This window comes from Pezoporus flaviventris, unplaced genomic scaffold (genome assembly GCF_033815535.1).
Source record: "Pezoporus flaviventris isolate CSIRO_AGI_PZ_B2104156 unplaced genomic scaffold, CSIRO_AGI_Pfla_v1 ptg000013l, whole genome shotgun sequence".
Lineage (NCBI taxonomy): Eukaryota > Metazoa > Chordata > Aves > Psittaciformes > Psittacidae > Pezoporus > Pezoporus flaviventris.
The window spans coordinates 34413749-34433169 of NW_026892561.1; the positions used below are offsets into that span (position 1 = coordinate 34413749).

Here is a 19421-nt window from a genome sequence, read left to right on the forward strand (position 1 = left end):
GGAAGCACCCATGTCACTGAAACCTCTAATAAAGCATATCTATAGCCATTCTCATTACAAGGAGGGCAACAGGGCACTAACTTACTGAAGTGAAAGAAAATACCACTCTGTTTGTAGGTCTAAGAAATATACATTTTAACTTTAAATTTTTCCAGTTTGCTTCTCCAGGGAGCAGGCAAGCATACCACGGTAGTATTGCCCACTCCCAGAACCTGGAACCGAACAGAGAGGCAGCGAAAGTCATGGGGACACAAAGCCCCCAAAAGCCCAGCCTTGCATGCTGTTTTAATATGGTTTCTTTCCCAGCTTAAACCAAAGGTGACATTTTGCCTGCGCAGGTGGGAGTTTGAGCTATCACAACTGTCCCCGCAGCACCAGCAGCTTTGCCAGATTGCACTGGGCTCACAAGCACAGGAGATGAATGCCTGATTCATTGAAAACACAGCTTGCAAGTCAGGGATGTTGTTAAAAATACACCAAGGTACCAAAACAACATGTAGGGAGGGATGACATTTTCCTTGACTAGGCTTTTCCAAACAGAGGGCGCATCCATTTCCTGAGGAAGCATGAGTTCTTGGCGGTGTTTGATGGGTAAGCACCACTTTGAAATGCTGGCGTCCATGACAGCATCTGCGTACTGGCAGCCTCCAGGAGCAGCTACCACTGCTAAATGCCAGTTAATACCACACAAACAACCAGGCAGCACATGAGAACGGCCCTGGTGGGGAAAAGTCTGGGAAGGAGGTGTTAGCCCAGCACCCACTGAGACCGGGAGCTCACAGCCAGCAGGGAATGGCACCTTCCTGCTGGAAAGGAGCAACTTCAGCAGCAGGACCAAATAGGCAGCACAGACACAGGGCTGGTTACTAATCCCTCTGCCACTTGCCAGGTCTTCACCAAGAAGATCAAGTTCTCATTTTCTCTTGCTAGTGAATAGAGCTGCACATATACCATATCTGTTCCTGCCCCTTCCTCATCCTCCATAAACCTCAGGCTCAGAGCCACAGTCCCCAGTGTTGCAGGGATTTTGCCTGGGGTGAGCTTGGGGTTTTTGCCTGGCAGTTTGGCAGGCAGTACCCCAGCAGAGTGAGCATCAGGCCCAAGGGTGAAGGGGTTATTTCAGCTGCATGGGAACCTGGAAAACCTTTGTTCAATTACTTACACCTCTTCCCAGCCTGCAGCAAAGAGCAAAGCCTCTGCCTGGGCAGCAGTTTAGATCCCTGTGACTCAAGGGCGCAAAGCTCTCTCAAATTTGCTTCTGTGACTATAATTCCCATTTCCCTTGTTTCTAGAAGATGTGCTGCTCCTTATCAGCAGCTCCAACCCCGTCTGTAGACCAACCACAGTTCCCTGTGTCCTGCTATAGCTGATGATTTATAAATAGCAACTAAAAACAGAACCAAAACCCCACCACAAAACTTAGTTTTTAAACACAAAAGAAATTATACTCAGAAGAGATACTTTCTTTCTGGACCTGCTGTGCTGCTGAATATGACAGAGTTAATTACTGTGCTAGAAACAAGTGGCTAAATGAGACAAGTGCCTATGGGCTGGCACCAGTCAGTGCAGGGACATGGAGACCAGCCGCCACAAGACAGAACCAGCCCTGCAAAAGCCTACCCCTCCCCAAAACCGGCGAAAAAAGGCATTTTGCTTGTTAGCTGCTTTGCTGTGGGCAGAGTTATGGACAAAACCAAGCAAAACATTAGATAGAGTGGTGTAGCTGATGTGAACGATGGGCAAGAAGAGCTTGTTACGTATCTGAGGAGCCAGGGTTAACATGCATGAGAAAAGCCAAGACAGCAACTTTTGACTTCAAGAACTCTTTGATTCAGCATCAGGAAGTCAAAAAACAATGCAAAGAGAAAAGAGAGGACAAATGCATCCTGCAGGAATACAGAGGGGTGGTGAGAGCAACAAGAAGCACCTGGTATAATGCCTGATTGTAAAAAGGCAGGGGGGAAAAAAATTACTTTTTCAGGAGTCTCAGGAGCAAAGGAGGAGGAAATCCAGTCCCAGGGAATTTTTCCTTGTAATGCGGCCACGTAGGAAGATTAGATTATGTCTTACATGTTAATTTTCATTCAAAGCGCAAGAATCTGAGGTTGAAAATAGAGATGAATATTTGGCAATGAAAAGTCAGAATAATTTGATTGTGCATCAACCCTAAACCCATTTAACTCCTTCCCAGGAAGGATATTTGATGGGAATAGCATCCTAGGGCATTGCTGGCTACCAGAAAGTCTGAAATTATTCCTGTAATGACAAAGCAAGAAGATTTAAAGTCAGCTGGAAAGTTTTTCCCTTGCTGTTTTTAAAAGCCTTACTCAAGCTACCCTGCAATCTTCCTAACCACCCCAGGGCATGCATGGGCATCACTTCATCAACACAAATCTGCATACAGCTTATGCTGTTATATTTGTAAGCGTTAATTGTATGGAATATCTCTATCCAGAAAACCTTGGAGCTCACTATAGGTTTGGGTTTCACAGGCTCTCCCTGCGCTTGCAGAGACTGGCACGCAGTGTGAGCCACTGGGAATGAAAAGGGGCAAAAAGGGCAAAGCCACAACAGCCTAATGGTGGGGTTATTCCCTGCTTTCTGACACATAACAGCTAGGCTCCTCTTGCAAAATCTGACCTACTAGAGATTTGGGTGCAGCCTGGGGTAGACAGCGCCATTCCTTTGCTGCAGAGACAGCCCTTTCTGGCTGTTGGCAGTGCTAGCCCTGCTCAGACCTGCCAGCTCAGACCTTTCAGACATGCTCCACTGTATCTTAAATTAAGAAGTTTCTGCAGTGTTTAACCAAAGCTTCTTATTTTTCAAATCCACTACATTATGCCGCTAAGAAAGCCTTTTCACTGGAAGAGCTAGCAAGCCTCTTCCAAATCCCCTCTGCTCAAGCAAGCTTTTTAATGACACTAAACTATTTCTTGCTGAAAAAAAACCAGCCTTTCCCTGTAATGCTGCTGTTTTAATTAATCCCCAGGGTACGTGGGGGGTGGCCAATTAGAATCCCATAGTTTTTAAAGACTCACCTCACCAAGCAGAGGAAAACCTCTTCAAGAGAAACTGCACATAGATGAGGACATAATCCTTAACCTTAAAGTGGGGATGCCCAGCCTAGGCCCCACCTAAACCTCATTTAACATGGTACCACAGCAAGGATTGTTAAAGACCTGAAAAACTCCCCATCCTCATTTTGCCTCTTGCACTCACCCAGTGCCTCCTTAACAGCTTTTATGATAATTTTTAGTTTAATTATTTCCTCAGAAGGATAAGTGCTGACAGTGCAGTCACAGCTGAACCAGAGCAAAAGGAGTATAGAAGTTAAATAGATAGATACATATCTGGCAGGCAAGGAGAACAGCCGTGCATCGTGCCTTCCTGCCTCTTCTTTTGAGCTGGGTTACGAGCAGCATCACAAGGCTGAGATGACAGTCCTTGCATCAAAGCCTTCCCATCCACGTGGGGAAGAAGCAAGTTTTAGGAGGGATGTGAACACGAGAAAGGCGAGGTGAACCTGGAGCAGAGAGATCCCATAAGGAGCAGACACCAAAATCCCTAGGAGTATGAGAAACAAAAGGAAAGCCAGAGAGCAGTGGGGCTGCTGGAGCCCTGGAGAGGACAAGGCTTTGCTCTGACATAAAGTATGCAGAGGGTGGATTTGGTAAAAATAAATTAAAAAAAACCCTCCATTTTCATGACTAACCTCCAATAAAAGCAACACCCCTGCAGAAAGGTACCTAGGTCTCAGCAGAGGGGAAGGTCCCCGTTTTGTGGCCTAGCACCTCAGCCTCCCCTGGGACAGGCAGCAACTGAACCCTTCCCTAAACCAGGCTCTATGCTACCAGGCATCTGCAGTGTGGGGCTTTAATGAAGTGCCTAACTCAGCTCTTGTGTTTGAAGCCTCACGTTTGCACCATTGCCAGGTATTGCCCACATTCACTGGGGTAAAGGAAGCCCCCAAAACCATGCACCAGAGACTCCCATGCCCTCCCACACCACTGGCAGGGCTCTCATCCTCAGCAGCAAAACATCAACACAGGCCGCAGCTGAGCATGCTGCCAGCACCATGCAGGCAGTGGCACAGCACACTGGGACCTAGTCAGGTCTGGGGGATTTTCAGAGCTGACAGTCTCTTTAATTAAAGAAAAAGGGGGAGAAGGTGGGGGAGAAAACATGTCTACAAAGCAGCCCATGCCATATGGCAGGAATGGTATTTGTCTCCTGTGGCAAAGGTCAGAAAACGATTGTAGTTACTCACTTTTCATTAATTTTAGTGTAGAGGAATTGGTAAGAAAGCCCATCAATGGCAGCAAATGCTGCAGCCCTGAAGGCAGCCATAATACCAGGCTGCAGGGAACCTGCCCAGGCAATGCTGAGCACCCTTCAGTCACCACCAGCAGGTGCTTTTCCCATCCCTCCAGAGCCACATCCATCAAGGGTGTGTATGTGATACGTGTAAAAACCCCACAGACCCAGCTCCCCATGTACCCCAACAAGAGAGAGCACCTACACCAGCACCCAAGCCACCCATTTCCCCTTGCATTTCAAGAAGCAGAGAAGAGCAATTCCCTCCTTTAGAAACAATCCTCACCATTAATCTTCCAGCCCCACACAGCATCATCCAGGTTCCAGATGCTTCCCATAGCACACAGAGCAGCACCTTGGGCCCATCACAAGTCTCTGCTTGGGAACACAGTCAGCTGAGCTGGCAGCTACCCCCTCCCAGTAGGGTTTTGTGGTCTGAGACACCTGTACTGCTTAATGAGCTCATTAACCTGCAAGTGGTTCCTCTTACAGATAAGGGACAAAGCAATTACAAGAAAACACATCTTAGTAATCCATGTGGGAGATCTGTTTTGCTGCTGCCCTTTGCTGTTTGGAATAGGGAGTATTTGGGTTCCGTCACTTCCATTAACACACACCCAAATCAGCCTAAATCTTCCTGAATCTAGGTAGGGCGGCTGCACAAGCAGATGTCTGAACCTGCATCAGACTCTGCCTCCATAATCCCCCCAGGTCCCCGCTGGTCTGCAGAAGGGGACAATCCAAACCCAACTGTCTCCATGTACGGGTAAACTTCAATGTCTGACACTAGGCTGAGCTTACCTGCTGCACTGTGCTTCAGCAAAGCTAAAGCTGATCCCAGCTGGGATCAGCTGTGAGTTCTAACAGTCTCCCCCCTCTGCATCCTGGAAGCGTCTCCAAAACAGCCTCGTGTTTGGTGAAGGCTAAAAATGAAAAGTTTAAGGTTTTAAAGCACTAAGTGACAGTTGGGCTGCTCAGAAGATGAAGATGATAAGCAGGTTTGCTTCAGTCTGAGATGCACTGAGTAACCCTGCTTTCAGCTTATCCACTACCATTATACGTAACTGTACAATGGGATCAGGATAATCACCCTATCTGCCTGTTGATACATCTATCTATCTATCTATCTATCTATCTATCTATCTATCTATCTATCTATCTATCTATCGTTGCCTGTCTGACTTTCTATCTATCTGGAATAAGAGATAGAAAGAGTGAGAGGTTTTTCTAAGGAAAAACATAAGTTTTAAATAAAATCTCTGCAATAACACATACAATGACTAAAACACTTTCAACTCCACACCCACAGAAGAATCATCAAGCTTAAAAGAGCTTTACAGAAATCAGATAATGCTGTTTTTTGCTTGTTCCAGCCCCAGTTTATTTGCCCTGTGTTGGTGGTCTTGCCCACAGAAGCCAACCTCTACCAGAATTGTAGAACCAAGGGGACTGATGCTGTGTGGTCAGTCGTACCAAAGCAGCCCCTGCCCCCAGGTGACCCCTGGGTGCTGTTTCACAACCCCTGAGGGGTGCAAGGGAGGAATGGTGGGTAGGGATCCCAGGTCCATGGGGGCATCAGCTTGCCCGCTGTAGGTGCATTGCCAGCTCATGGTGTCTAGGTTGCAGTGCCTGCAGCCCCAATGATGGCTCGGCACAAGGGAGGCGTGCAAGGGAGGCAAAACCCGGTGCTTCCCAATCATTTCTAAGTATTCTGGTGTGCAAAAAACATGCAGAGAGCAACAGATGGGGAAAAGGAGGTGGGAGAGAAGAGGGGGCTTTGAACAAAGTGGAGGGAATGGGAAAGAGCACACAGCCAGCACCTGGGAGAGGCATCAGCACCTTCAGGGGCAGATACCTGTATGCAGGTGTCTTCATGGACCTCCTCCACCTCTGCTACAGAAAGGAGGGGTTGGGGCACCCCGAGCACAGTGCAGCCCTCCTCACATGCCTGCAAGCACCTTCCTGGGTGTGGAGAGAGCCCCAAGGCAGTGACGTATCTCCCCACCCATTCAATTAAGCAAAACTAGAGAAAGCATGACACCGTTTTCCTGCATATAAACTGCAGATAGTTTGGCTTATTGTTACAAAAATGTAAAAAAAAGTAACTGTTCCTGAAGCTGGTGGTGGGAAAACAACGTTGCTTAGAAACCTCCCCATTAATGCTCCAGAACCGTTCCTTTCTGCACAGAAAATGAATAAAATATGTAATTTGTTCCCTGAAGAGAGGCTGTTTCAAGTAACAACAAAACCTGATGAAAGTAGAGACCCTTTCCAATTGCCCTCTCCCGCTGCAGCACATTCAATGTCCTTCACCTGTGACCTGCAGAGTGGGGAACAGCAAAGTTAATACTGGGCTTCAGAGCTGTGCTTGGCCTTAGTGCTTCTGCTTGCTTCATATCCTAAAAAACTTCACTGGTTCAGCTGCTCCCCATGACGATGAATCCTCCTTAGCACACCCTGCCTCTCTCCCCATTCAAATGCCAGAGGGAACCACCCTGCACCCCCTGAGCAAAGAGAGCTGGTGGCAATTGCAGACGCTGACCCCATCCCTGGCACCTGCATTAAAATGGGCAACAAAGAGCATTGTGGCTCCCTGAATTACCCTGCTTGTACCTAGCAAGGCAAGGTAGGACCCCCATGCCTGCACCGTGAGGAAGCGGCTGTCCCTCACACCAGGATAATGTCTGCAGGGTCCCCAGAACCCCAGGGACCCTGTGCAATCCAGTGCAACGTGGCAGAGAGGGGAAGGGACAGGCAGGAGAGGAGTCATCTTCTCTCACCTGGTCAAGCTCACCTCTCCACTGTTGATGAGCCTCTTCCAAGCCATCCTGGAGCAAAACTGTCAAAGTTTTCAGTGATGTTTCTCTTTGGCACTCCTAGAACTGTGATGTTGGTGAGACCAGCACCAACCATATCTCCAGGGCTTTTATACCCTCTGAACTTCTCCGAAGACACACACGCAGGCAGCTCCTCAGCCTGGCAATGTCAAACCAGAGAGCAGCTGGACAAGTCACAGCTTGGGCTGAGCAGACACTACTTGTGAGTGCTCTGGGAGAACGCACCATCCCCTCAGCACCCCTCAAGTTTCTAGGGTGACCTGTCAATATCTGCTTGGGCTCCCAAGCTTCCTGTCTCCCCAGGAAAGATGCTCAGCTCTTCCTAACATCTCAGAGCCATGTAAATGCTATCTGTCACGATTCATCAGGCTGCAACAGCCCCCAGTGCAGCTTAGCCCTGCTGTGAACTGAGGGTGAGGCAACATGGAGGTGATAATTCTCTACTTAACTTGGGTGCTTTCCTGCTTTTAAGGCTGGATTTCATTTTGCTCCATCAGCCCAAAAAGACCTGTAGATTTTAGACAATCAGCAGCTGCCCCTTCAGCAAGCTCCAATGGCAGGAGGTTGTCTCTAAGTGGCGTGGGTGGGAAGAGGGAAAAATAATGGTTTCTGTCTCTCATTTTCGAACAAAACACTTCACAACACGCACAGCAGTTTCCACTAAATTACCACCCGTATTTGCAGTAATTGCAGTGATGCAGAATCACAGCTTTCCACTGGTTTATGTTCTTTAAACCCATTCACATGTGCAGAGATAATGAAGCAAGGAAGGTCCGGGACACCCGCATGACCTGGGCAAGCTTTGGTTACAGCCAGGTACAAATCACCATACTCCACTTTCCTTTTGAGTCATGCTGCAAAAATCAGCGCAATGCCTCACCAGCCATGTTTGCTGCTTTCTGTTGATGCTTTCAACTGCCTGGCAAGACAGCATCGCATTCTACCTGGAAAGTTATTTATTGCAGGACAGGGTTTAAAACCTTAGTTCTCGAATAGCAAGAATACTGATTTTTAACAAATGCTATGTGTGTTTTTCCTTACTCTAGTACAAACTGTCTTCCTGTTTGTCCCTCAGAAATATTCTCTGTTTTTAAATGGAAACTATTTCACCCTAATATGAATGGAAAGACCACCTGAACCACTCCATACAGGCACATTGGAACAGCATGAAGGTTCCTGATGGCATTTGTACATCCCAGCTGCGGCCAATGGGGATGGGGCACCTTTGGGGTTTCCTCTTGGAAAACCACCTTTTGCAGTGCCAGGCAGGCCGGACAGAAGTGCTTTCACCTGCTGTTTGTCAGAGACACCCCTGGCAGAGACAGTCCCGCTATGCCCAGCTGTGCCTGTGGTGTCAGGCTGTCCCCATGCCCAACAGCCCAAAAGTTGCTGTGGAACTTTGGATGCTCAGACCAAGGCACCACATCAGAGCAAAGGCTTCATGCATGGGCTGAGGTCAAGGATATCAAATCTCAGGAAATTTTAACTCTATTTTCAAATTATATCAGTCATAGAGGAACAGGCAAAGCTGTAGAAGAAGCTGGACCAGAGTAGATGACCCAGCAGACACTTGAGCAAGATTTAAACACAGATTTATTTCCTTGGTTGAGCATGTGCAATCTTATATTTGCTTTAACATTCAATCTTACACTTGCAGTGTTTGACTGTGTTTATATTTGCTGCTTTGCAAGCTACTTTGTAAACTCTTCTATCTATGATGTTACAGAAATTTGATTTATGTGTGTCCGCAGTAGTGTGGTGAAGGTGTACCCTGAGTAACACTGCTTTTCCATGTTATTCCAGAGCAGAAGTGGATGGATAACATGGTCCTGAGAGCATCTTCTTTCCTATCCAGAATTCTGCAGCAAGTGGTTGAGGACTACCGGCTCCCCTGTGTTACCCAGTGCAGTTTGGGGGAATTGGTGACTGCCCCCACCCTTGCAGCAGTGATGTAAGTATTAGGTAAATGATACAAAATAGGAGAAAAAAAACACCTGCTACTGGTGGAGTAACTGCAGAGACAAAACAGGACAGTATTGATCGGCTGAAAAACAAAAGCAGGGAAGGCAGGAGATGGGTCCTGGGCAATGCAAACCCTGCCTTGGCAGCAGGAGGGGCAGCAAGCACAGGCAACGACTGTGCTAGGGGACAAAAAGGTGCCTAAATGGCATCTGTCCCCTGTTTCTTGGCTCTCTTCACACTTTCCAATTCATCCCTCGTACTCGTAGGGCCACCGGGTGCGTGGGTGGTCGCTTCAGCTGAAATTCCCCAGAATGTTTTTTGGCTGCATCCTCTGAAAAGTTGCAGATGACGCATTAAAATGTAGATAAGGCAAAATAGATGGGCCACAGCCAAGCGCAGGGGCTGCTGCGTGTGGCTCTGGCAGACGTGCTGGTGTGCTCAGCCTCCCCACGTGGGATCCGTGCCATGAATGAGGCTCCCTCATGCGATGCTTCTGCCCACTTCAGCCCTCCTGCCCAAGCTCTGGTGAGACCGGCCAAGAGGCAGTCTGCCGGGAGGCTGGGTGCCGGCACTGGCACAGAGCCACTTGCCACCCCAGGCTGCAGCCGGCCCCCGGGCACACACACACACGCTGCCCAGGCAGCCTCTTGCCCACAGCTGGAACAGGAATGGTTGCCGAGAGTTTGCTGCAATGGCATCCTGAAGCTGTGTGCAGCCCACGGCTCTGCTGCTCCCTCCATGCTTCGCCAGCCGTTGGACCCAAGGATGAAAGAAAGGAAAAGGAAAAATATTTGTCATTCTGCAGTGATGCTTTTAAAGTGCAGAGTTTCAAATTTCTGGGGGAATTACGTTATCCTTGCAAAATAAATAAATAAATATGTCTTGCAGTTCCTAAAGGATCTGAATGAATCAAGTTATGTCTAGAAATGAGAGGACCAGGGAGCTCTCCATCACACCTACACAAAGGCTAATCCACACATTCCTCACCACCTTTCAGTATACCCAGCCCCACGGTGCTACGGGTCTCAGAGGGCTGGATGAAGACCCTCCAACCTGGAACATGTGCCTAACCCTGTCACACCAATCGTGTCCATTCCACTTTGCACATGTAGGAAATCAGTATAAACAAGTCATACCTGTGTGTACGGTGCTGACTATACTGTCACTAGTCAATATGTTCCATAGGGTTATAAATAATAGATGCCATTTTCTCTCATTTCAGTACTACTTCAGACTGAAAGAGGCAAAATAAAATACCTCAGAAGGTATTAGTCACCAAGCTGAAGTGATTGAACAAGCTGAAACTGGAAAACACATATTTTCTTCACAAGCAGGAGAGGCTAATCTGACAAAATCACAAGACCAATGAACGTGAAGGAATCCAAGCAGCCCTGGACAATGCCAGGTGCTCAGTGCAGCCGTAGCAACTCTGCCCTATCTGCAGCCGGGAGCACCCACAGCAGGATCAGCCCGGGAAGGGAGCCTTTTGCTTTGGAGGGGTAATTTATTTGTGCATAAGTATTTAGGTAAAGACTATTTGCATGAACTATTCCAAAAATAAGCAGCCTGATGGAGGGAGACTGCTGTGAAAAATAGCTGGGTTTTGTTCTGTGCAGGACTTCTTAGCCTTTCAGAGAGAAAGGACATTTTTGACAGATTTTAAATACTTCTGAAATCAGTTGTAGCAGTTTCACAGCTGGTGCAGCTGGAGCTGTGACCAGGCTTGACTGTTCTGGCTAATGTATTGCCAACAGGAAAATACAGGTATGCTATGGAAGTTTTACAACTTCATACACAAAATACTTCTAAAACAGCTTGTTTCCATACAAGACACGTTTTTGTGACTTACACAACCCCTTCATAAGCAGCATGCAAGCTGGGTGTATGCCAGGTAATCCTAACAGCCTCAGCCCAGCAATCACCTTGCTTGTGCCCCTTCCGTGCAAGGAGGCCATCCTGTTCATTGAATCTGAGGTTTTCCAGATGTGTTGCCTCCATCTGAATTCAAGCTGGCAGCAAGCCCTGCAGTAGACTCTCACAGCAGCCTTGCATGCTGTAAGCAACAATAACTAGACATCAAACACATGCCAGCTTTCCTCCTTTGATCCTGCTAGGGGCAAGGTACCAGAGCCTCATCGGGGTGCCACGTACAAAGGGGCTCCAGGAGCTTCAGAACCTTATTCTTCCATAAGCTTATAGCTTCTCCTGCTTCTCCAGCCCTGTGTCACACCATTGATCATTTCTGTTAGTTCTCCAGGCAGAGCTTTGCCAGCAAGTACCTCCCAAAACTCTTCAGTGCAGTGCCTGCAGAGCCCTGACACCCCAGGCAAGGCATCTCAGAAACCAGGCACTGTTCCCCACTTCCACCTGCCTGCCAGAAGGTTTCATGGTGCTACAAAAATAGTTTGAGAAATATTTCTAATACATTTGTATAACATGAGGATCAAGTTTCAGTTTGCTGAAGGGATGATGCTGTACCTCCCCTGGGGGACACTGCTGTGGCAGGAGCTATCTGGGAAGCAGTGAGAGAGCATCACTGCAGGACAGCAGTGCTGTGCATCCCAGAGTGACCCCAGGACACAACAGACAGGGCACAGCCTGCCCCAAAAGACTGTGAGCTCTCATACATGCCCAGGGCCACCACAGTCTCAGAGGCTACTGTATTATCCTTCCTGCCTTCTCCATGAGGTATAAAGTGGGCACAACAGCAGTAGATGTGGACACAGAGCAGCTTCAGATCAGCTCCTAAAACGGGTTTGTTCAGGAGCAAATGCCTTCTAACCCCTGCAGAGGCTCCTGTAAGCATGTCTTTGACTCCTGCAGAGTGATGGGAAACATCACCTGGACCACCCCAAAGAAGAGGGCTGGGATAAGGAGTAGGACACAGTAGCCAAATCTCTCTGTGTGTTAGCAAGATCCACCCAAACCATCCACTGAATTTACATCAGGTTCAGGTATCTATCCACCACTGAGCAGCCCCAGGCATTGGTTTGTTGGACATTTTCTGAGTACTGAAACATGGGGAAGTTTTGCGGGAGCAGGAGCTGGAAAAACAGCTCCATGGAACTTTCCCTCTCCCACCACAGTGCTAACTAAGCACACACTGAGCCCCAGGCAAAGAGGGGATGTCCACTGACTTGCAGCAGGGAAAATATCATCCCAGCTTTAACCTCTGGCTCACACCGAGTCACACACAGAGCGTTTTCTTTTCCTTACTGAGAAGCAATTTCTTAACAAGCATGTTCTACAGATGGCACTTTACAGTGTTAGCCTAAAATAAAAATTAAAACTGAGTTTTGCCAAAGCAGCCATGCTAAAATAATACATTTTAAGTATCTTAAACTGTGCGCTTCTCAAGTAATTAAATTAGCTGTGTTTCTGCATTACATCTTCTCTTCCACCCATTTAAGCATTAGATTAACGTTGTCATGCAGATTTTAAAAGGAAAATATCACACTGAGGAAAACGGTTCAGGACATGCGGAATGAAGCAGGGTAAGATTTAGCAGCCAGTTAGTCAGGAGCTTGCTTCAGCCATCACTATGAAGCAGGGAGCTTCCCCACAGTGCCTTGAAACAGGGGACAGCCACCACCACGAGCCACTGCTGTTGAGAGTGGACCCTGGGTCTGGTGGCACAGGGAGCAGCAGCGTTGTGACAGCCACCCACTGGTGACAGGGGCAGTGCCCTGGCTGCTCCCATGCCCTGCGCGGCTCGCCCACGGGCAAGCTTTGAGAGGCTGTGCAGCTCATCACCAGAATACGATTGCATTATTTAAAAGCTTCCATAATGTATCATCATTTTTCTTCGGCTTAACAAATCTGACATGCAAACTGTGCTCTCTAAAACATCATTTGTCCCTGAATTCAATCTTATTCTCTTCAACTCATCACTCTCTCTTGGGATTAAAATGGAGAGGGGTGGGGGGGGTGGGAATCAATGGCATAGCAAGCCCTAGCTTGTTGCTGTGCCCCTCTCCCCATGCCCTTCAGTGCTACCAGCATGATGCAGAGGCCAGGCCAGGCAATTTGTCATCCCCAGACCTTGCTCCATGGGGAGCAGGGGACAGCGTATACTGGGGGATATGTAGCATTTTGCATGCCATCCTGGCCAGGGAAGTGGGGACTATCATGGCGTAGCTGGGCAGAGATGATGTCAAATGCTGACACCCCTCCTCTGTATAACGGTCCCCCCCTCCGGTGCTAACACACGAACCAGTGCCACTCTGACTGGTTGTGTATTTCTCCCTGAACCAGACCTCACTTGAAGATACATAATTAAGCTGGTGGACCAATCCTAACAAATTAGGAACGTTTTCATGAAGAATATTTGAATACTTGGAAATAACATTAAAAATCAATTTTTTAATTAACTAAAGTTGATGTAGCAGGTTCTTGGCTTGGTTGGGTCTCTATAGAGGAAGGGGAGAAGGAGAAACCCTGAGCAGAAGAAATCCCTTCACTGCCCCTGGGGAGTGAAGAGCAGAGCAGAACCTGCAGATCCGGCAGCACTGGGTATCGCTTCTCCTGCAACAAAGCCATGCAGGGATAGATGGGAAGCAGTGACTCTCAGCCAGGCAGGCACCACCTGGGCAGTCTGCTTTAAAAATAAAAGGAGGTTTTGCTTTATCTCAACCCTAGAAGAGGACATACATTTTCAGGGCTTACACTCAGCCCAGATAACTGCAAAGTCTTCATTTACAGAAGATGTGAAAGCCAGGGAGTGAGTATACCTTTGACAAATTCCATGCACTACCATATTTTTAGAGTTTACACAGTAAGTACATGTGTAGTCAAATCTAAAGCTTATTTTGTCTATCCTGGTTTTAACATTGCAATGTGAAACAGGGCCTTGCGTCAATGTCATGAGACAAGAAAAATACAGACCACAGCCTCACTTAGCAGCTACGAAGTCCTGAGAGCCATTAGGAATCTGAGAGCAGCAGAAACCAGCACAGATTTTGTTTACTCAACTGGTTCCTTTTTCTCCTCCTTTGAGTTATTCCTGCATTCTCTGTAGCCATTATAAGATAGAGTCCTGGGGGGAAAACCATTGTGAATTCAGTGTAAATCCATTCTGTTCACTGGATTAGTCTTAATTTACAGCAATAAAATGAAGATCAGATGATGAGCCATAAAAATCAACCTGATGTGGAGAGCTACTGAAATAACATGTAATTTTATAACAAAATAATGGTGCTATTTGTATATGAGTGCTTAAAACTACTCATAATTGATGCAAGACTTAAATAAACCACAGATTCCTAAATATATGAGTAGCTATTACAGTTAATGCTTGTAGGTTCAAGGGAAAAGAAGACACAAGTCCTGAAACACTGCTAAGAAATTCCTGCTTTCACTTACACCCCTTGAAAAGCGTAAGAGCTTTATCTTCTATTTCCAGACTAATTTTGCAGCCCAAAGTCACCTGAGTGCGTTTCCAAACTGGCAGGTTGGAAGTTGCTTTTGACTCCTCTAAGCCGACACTTAGACCAGCTATACAGCCAGGTGTGCTGCACAAGGTCTGCATACAAAGTGTGCTTTATGGCGCAATTCTAGTGTTAATAATACTACATTTCTACGTAAGAAACTTGCACTTTGATAAAAGCATTGCAATTTATGCTTCTAGCCCACGGGTCACCCAGGGTGTGTTCAACAGAGTGGAAACCGCCAGTGATCACAGAGGCAAAAGTCATTTTCCTGATGGTAATCACACGGCTCTGAGTCTTTGCAGGGCTCCATCCCCTGCAGGCAGCAGTTCCTACTCTGTCTGCAAGCTCTCAGTAGATATGCTGGGGACCCCTCCAGGGAGGGAGAATGGCTGTGGGATGTTTCCCAGGAGCACAATTGCTCTTCTCCCCAGCCTGACAACCCTGGGAGGGAAGGTGCTCCAGAGCATCTCTCCCCTCTGGGCTGGGACCTGGAAAGGTTTGAGTTAACCATAGGATTGAGAGTTTTATACTTGCTATATACCTTAATTGTGTTTGCCAGCAGATATTTATTTAGGCAGAAAAGTAGGATGATGAATTCTGTGTGCTGTATTTTTATCGTCCCTTTTAATATCTGTAATTGGTGTGCAGAGCCAGTGGAGTGCTGCTCTGTCCCTGAGTAAGTCAAGCCCACGGCCGCCTTTCCAGGAGGGGGAAGAGAGACATCTCACTAGAGCCACCGGAGGAGCACTCCCACCGCTGCGGTGCAATGCATTAGCGTCTCTTTGTTAATGCGCTTTGACAATAGCCCATGATTTCAGGCACACAGTGAAGAAAAACGACTGCAAACTGCTGATGAAGTTTTAGCCAGCGGGATGTAATGACCTCCACTGGAATGTGGCCAGGGCACCGCCTCAGTGCCACTGGGGACACTGGAAGGTCCTACAGCCTGCACCCTGGCAAGAAGCAGCACAGGCAGCCAGTCAGGAAAAGATTGACCAGGCCACCCTGCACCAAGCTTGCTGCAAGCACAGGCACCCACGATTTTGAGACATACCTGTGGCTCTAACAGGAGGAAGAAGACAGGCAGCAGCACCCAGGGTCTCCTCCAGACTCTCTGCATCCATTCAGGTTCATGCTGGTGCTTTGCCCTCCACAGCAGCAGCCAGTGCTCAGCAGTAACTGAACAGTGCAGCACCAGCACCAGGGAGAGCTTGGCACCTCCTGGGTGCCTGTGAAAGGTCTTTGGTTGCCAAAGCTGCTCTGGATCTTGCAAAACGACATGTAGCTCTTGCACGGCCAGTGCCCAGCAACTACAAGAAGCACTATTTCCCCTATGGCGGCTGCAGCAGCAGGGCAGACGCCTTTGCAGACATGGACAAGAAGGAACGAGGTTCCCAGGCTCACGTCCCCACGTAGGCTGCTTACATCCCTGCTAGCCACTACTGACACCCTTCCTCAGAGACCTCCATAACACAGGCAGGAGCCCCAGCGTTGTGGTGGCATGGGCATGGTGGCCATGAGTAGCTTGTGAGACGGGACTGGACATCCCACACTAAGGGCGAGGGATGGGTTTCTCCAAAAATGATGACGCCTGGCCTCTCTGCACCTTTGCCGCAGGCTCTGTGCCAGCCGCAGGATGAGCACAGCCTATTAACTCCACCAGTTTGCCTTTGCAGTTCAAGATTTTTTGTTTAGGCTCACACTGGAGTTAATGGTCAAAGCTGCTGCCATCAATTGTTTCTGAACACAAATAGTCGAGCTTTGTAAATTGGGTCCCTCGTGCCCATGTGCTGGCAGAGCTCTCATAAAAGGCTATTTTTGAACTGCTGACGGCCCAGAATCAGCAGTGCAGAGGATGGAGCTAGAGCTAAGCCCTGCATGGCTGAGCTCCCTGCCACGTCCTGAGAATGGACCAAGATCATGGGCAGTCGGGATGCTCTGGGACAAAGCTCTGCCATTCTGCATGCATGACGGCAAGGCTGCCAGTTTGTGCATGGGGAGACTGGTCATACAAGTCTCAGTCTGAGGAGTTGCTCTCTGCGGTAGCCATGGCACATCTCAAATAGTCCCACGCACCAGGGTCAGGGCTGGATCCACTTTACTGACAACTTGGATTGGGCTGACAATGAATTAGGCAAATTAGGAAGAAGAAGAACCTAAACTGTGACCTTCTCAAGGCCCAAAGCAGGTGAAGACCCAGCCTGCCAGCCCTCCTCCCACCAGAGGGACGCAAAAATACTTCCTTTGTTTTCAGCAGTGGTGCAGCAGATTGCAATTTTCCAAGCCAAGCACTGCAACTACATCATTTCCAAGGAAAGACTTGAAGGGATCCCAAATATTCTCCCTGAGCATCTGGGCAGGCTCCCCAGGGGAACTGAAGTGGAGCATTAAAAAGGATAAAAGGGAACGGCCCCTCTTCCTCTTTGCCTCTTGCAAGCAGGAGGCAGCTGAAGCTGTCCCCAGCAGTGTCAGCAGAGGCGATATCTGGGGAGGTCCCATCCGGCTGATGCCACAGTCTGACAGAGAACATGCAAAATAAGATATAGCAAACACAAAGCTGAGGTTTGCTCACGCGAATGCCGCTGGAACGCACCTGAGTCCTAATATTTGCAGATGTTCCCTGATGAACACGTTTATTCTGGTAAACTTTGTCTTTTATCTTTCAATTCGGTCTCTGAGCTGGAATGGGCCCAGAAACATGTCGTGTGATGACAAGCCCCAGAGCTGGCTCCTCTCCCGCCCCCACCCCTGTCACAGGCGTAGTAGCTGTCTCTCCCTTTTACATAATCCCACTGGCATCAGGAGTGCCTGGCAGCCGGGGGAGGCTGCACTGGGGTTGGGAAACATCCCGGGAGTGGTGTAGGAGCTGTGGGATAGCCCTGCCAGGGGGGTGGCAGCATCCCTTAGGGTCTAAAGGAGAAGAGCTTATTGGTATTTTTAGTCTAAAACAAGGGGCAGTTTAGCTAGCGGGTCATTTTCAGCAGCATATACTGTATAGTTCAGCATCAGGGACATAATTCAAGCAGAAAAGGAACTGGGAAAGACTTCAGCTTCAAATGTAAGGGAACTTTACAGGATTATTGTTGCAGCCATCGGGGAAAGCCTTTGGCTTCTCCATGTGCTGGATTTCCCTCAGAGTGAGGAACCAGACCCAGAGATGAACATGAAATATCAGCCTTATAGTTGTTGGTAGGTGTTTTCCCTAACTAAAGGTTATCTCAATTCAGCAGCATCACAGATGAGCCCGGAGGTTTAGTCAGCTCTTCCTCCAAATTCCCCTGCGCTTCTTCTCTTGGGGAAGAAATCAGCTCTAGATACGGAGAGATCTGGGAGCAGAAACAGGGATTAGTCATAAAGATAAAACATCAGCCTTGTCACCAATGAGCTGCTATTCCTGATGCAATTCCCCAGGTCTCGGACAGCGAAAGCTGGGGGAGCCATCAGGGCTGTGCTAAACACCAGCGGGACAATTCAGCCCTCACTCGTGAAACCTTATCTGGAAATAAGCCAGAACGAATCTACAAAGGCCCAGCTTTGGCGTCTGCAGGAGCATTTGTGTCATGTGGGCAACAAAGAATTTCAATTACCAAAGTGTGGATACACTGATAGTGCTGGGAGCCGGCAGGAAATCAGCAGAGATAACTGCCAGCAATTAGTACATGGTGTCTGAAAGCCCAAAGAGCAAAAGCCATGACCTGGTAACAGATCATGTCTCAGAAGGACATGGTCAAAGACATGGCTCCCACAGATGTGCTTATGGGGGAAACTGAGGCATGGAAGTGCAATAGCATGGATAGGGCTGTGAGAGGGGAGAGGGGGTCACAGGAAGTCCCTGACTGACTGTGACCACTCCACCACCCCCTACTCCACCAAGGAGGCTGATTAAAGGACAAGTTATGTTGATTCTGAGAGCTGCCTCTCTTTGGGCAGGACCTGCTACCATCCCTCCAGTACTGCCCTTGCCACAGCTAGGCCAGACCACAGCACCCAGGAGCTGGGACTGCCACCCCCCAGGACCCCTCCAAAGCACTGAGCCTACCCCACCACGACACCCACAGCACTCCATCCTCTGGGACCTGGCTCCAGGATGTATTAATCAGCATTTCTGCTCCCACTGCATGCTCCTCTGCCAGCGCCGCCAGCATCACTTCTGCTGCCAAAACCATGCTGGGGAACAAGCAACGGAAGCATGCAATGCCTGTGATAAAAGTTGTCCACAACTGAACAACAGGATCAAGCAGTCGGAAAGGCCGGGCTTCCACTCGAACAAAGCCTCTGTGTTATTTATCAACCATTCAAGCAACTCACAGCAAATACACCCCATCTGTATGGCTCCTGGAGAGTTAATACTGACATTTTCAGAACTAGGAGTGCCTAAAAACCAAGCTCTATGATGAGCTGCACTCACACTTGAATTTCATGTAACAGTGCTAAAGCCAGCTTGGCTTTGCATCGGTCCCAAGGACCATAAAATCAGTGTAAATGCAAAACTACATCCCTGTCCCAGGTAGTGTCAGAAACAGCTGGCTACACAGCCATTATTCAATGGACTGGGAACAAGCACAGCCAAAGTTGCCCAGAGCCCTGTGCCCCTCACAGCCCTGTCCATGGAGACCCCCTTGTGCCGGACGTTGGGCTGCTCTGCCTTGGGCAAGGGCTGCAGAGCACTGCCAGGCTAGTCCCTTCCCCCAGTCCACGTAATGTCACCCAGGAGTAGTTGAAAAGGACATCCTGAACAGGCAAAGCTAACCACCAAAGTCATAGAAATACTTCTCATTTTCAGCTGAAGGCGTGACAGGGAAGCTTATCAGGTGCCCACACTGAGCACTTCAGATCGAAGCCACAGCCATTCATTGTTTTTCCTGCTTAGGTTAAGAGG

The 19421-nt window shown here is 48.4% G+C and overlaps 1 protein-coding gene across 3 annotated transcripts in view; it reads right to left on the reverse strand.

Annotated features, from left to right (window-relative positions):
• Window positions 1–19421, reverse strand: part of KCNAB1 (potassium voltage-gated channel subfamily A regulatory beta subunit 1) — a 74862-nt gene that overhangs the window by 32460 nt on the left and 22981 nt on the right. The gene's annotated exons all lie outside the window — the stretch shown is intronic.